Consider the following 2,169-nt stretch of genomic DNA (forward strand, 5'->3'; position numbering starts at 1 on the left):
TAGCTAGAATAAATTTGTTATACATAATCCTCAAAATAACATAACATGCCGTTAGTGTAGTTTACTTTGGCATTCAGTTCACTACAATATAGTTCTCAATAAATTGTAAATGTGTTGTTGACTCACCAAAAAAGAAGACCAATACTTCCAAAAACAACATCTCTTTTTTTTTTTTAAAAAAAAAAAAAAAAGGACAACAATGGCGCAAAAAAAAATTAGTAGAGGTATAATAATAGAGTGGATCTATCTATACCCCAAAATTATTATTATTTTTAAGGAAAACTTATAAAAATATTGAAATTTGAGTTATCTTTTACTTTTTTTAAAAATACTGTGTTTTTATAAAACAATTGTTGTTTCAGATTCACTTATTTACCCTTAAGTTGTATAACACTAATCATAGGGTTTGACAAATATACCCTTACATCAGATACAACAAATATCAAGACTAAAGAACATAAAGACAGTTACAAAGACAGTTACAACTGAAGCAGTTATAAAAACAGTTACAAATATCACTAGGGCTCTGCCCTAGATCAGATCACAGAACAGTATATAAAGGAGGTGCTTTTCTCAGATACAACAAGCAATAACATACAGAGCAAAATAAGAGATACAACAAAAGTAAATAGTCACAGCCAGAGAGAACAATAGATTCAACAACAGAGAAAATGAGAGCCTTTTGGCTAAGAGTTGTCATCTCCATGTGAGCTCCTCCTAGAGTGTTCATGTAAAAGAAAAGAGAGTTTTTGTTAGTATCAAAAGTGAGAAAAACAGAGAGAAATACAAACTGTTGTAAATCAAAAAGTGTAACCTTTGTTTGATGATTAGTGGAATCAAGCTGAGGGCTTGACGGAGAAGTAGCCGGTTGTTTTGGGCGAACTCCGAGATCAAAGTTTTGGTGTCATCTTCTTAATCACTGTTTGCATTCTCTCATCTCACTCTTATTACTTTTCTGGTATTTGTATTTGTGTGTATGTTGAGTGTTCTTGCTATTTTCGGGTTTGTTGTGTTTCGGCCAAAAAGATGGTGAGAGGGTTTTTTGGGGTTCGGTTTTGAGTGAGTAAGTTTTCTAGACATAGTTTCGGGTAGAAGCTTTGTGGGTTGTTTGGGTTGTTCTTGGTTCGGGTAGAAGCTGCAAAGAAGAAAAGAAATATCTTGAAGAACCCTAACCTTAGAACCTGTAGCAAGAAAGAAAAAGAAAAATATTAGAACCCATAGAATTATTGCTGCCATTAGTAAAGAAAAAGAAGAAAGCTTGAAGAAATCTCTAGTAGTAGATGCGGCTGTAGAAGAAAATAAGGAGAGGAAGAAATCTTTAGAAAGCCTAGAACACAACCTTGTTCTTGAGAAAAAAAGAAGAAGAGAAAAGATTAGAAACCCTAACCCTATTTTGTGTCTCTGCCGTTAGAGAGAAAGAGAAAGAAAAGAAGTGTTTGAAAAAGCTTTGAATATCTTTAGAGAGGGAAAGAGAGCTGCTGCCGTAGTAGTGTTTTAGGGTTTGAGAGCTTTACCTAATAATATACCTTTTATATTAGGATATTAGGGTTATACATTTAGTTGGGCTGGTTCTCTTCTTGCTGGGCCGAAATTGTTGAAAGGAAATGATGAGTCTTGTTTGACTCATTTCCTCTTTGACCGAATATATTGATAAATAAAGAGGGGCTTGATTGGAGAGATAAGATTTATTTCTCTTTGGGTTGATTAGTGTGAACCGAACCTTTACTGGTTCTTTTGATATTGATATATAACTTGAATATAAAAGCTTGTTCTTCTTGGGCCTTTAACTTTGGGCCTGAAATAGAAATAGTAATATTGTGTGAGTTATAATATTAACACTATTATTTTGTGGATACATAAAATAATAAATTTTTTGAAAAATACCAATTTGCATAACATAGTATTATTTTGCTTCTTAAAGTGTGTTGGTTAGAACAAATAATTTCCAACAGTGGTATCAGAGCCAAATTATTTCCGCAAAGAGATTCAAAATAATACAATCAAGAAGCAAATTTGAAAGACATTGAAAATCAAGAACACAAGGATGGACATGAAGAGGAGGAATTAGATATTGGAGATTTGGAGGACACTCTAAACCTTTATCGAATTTGATTTTTTAACAAATACAATATGAGTAGTTTTAAAGTTGATGTTGATAAGTTTGATGGA

General features: G+C 32.5%; 1 long non-coding RNA gene across 1 annotated transcript; it reads right to left on the reverse strand.

The window, feature by feature from the left end:
• Window positions 1–458: 458 nt before the first annotated feature.
• LOC115712501 (uncharacterized) lies at window positions 459–1,218 on the reverse strand. The gene is made up of 2 exons (XR_009684394.1): window positions 815–1,218; window positions 459–717 (listed from the first exon to the last, which is right to left on the reverse strand). It is a non-coding gene; the product is annotated as an uncharacterized LOC115712501 (long non-coding RNA).
• Between the last annotated feature and the right edge of the window lie 951 nt (window positions 1,219–2,169).

This window comes from Cannabis sativa, chromosome 9 (genome assembly GCF_029168945.1).
Source record: "Cannabis sativa cultivar Pink pepper isolate KNU-18-1 chromosome 9, ASM2916894v1, whole genome shotgun sequence".
Classification (NCBI taxonomy): domain Eukaryota; kingdom Viridiplantae; phylum Streptophyta; class Magnoliopsida; order Rosales; family Cannabaceae; genus Cannabis; species Cannabis sativa.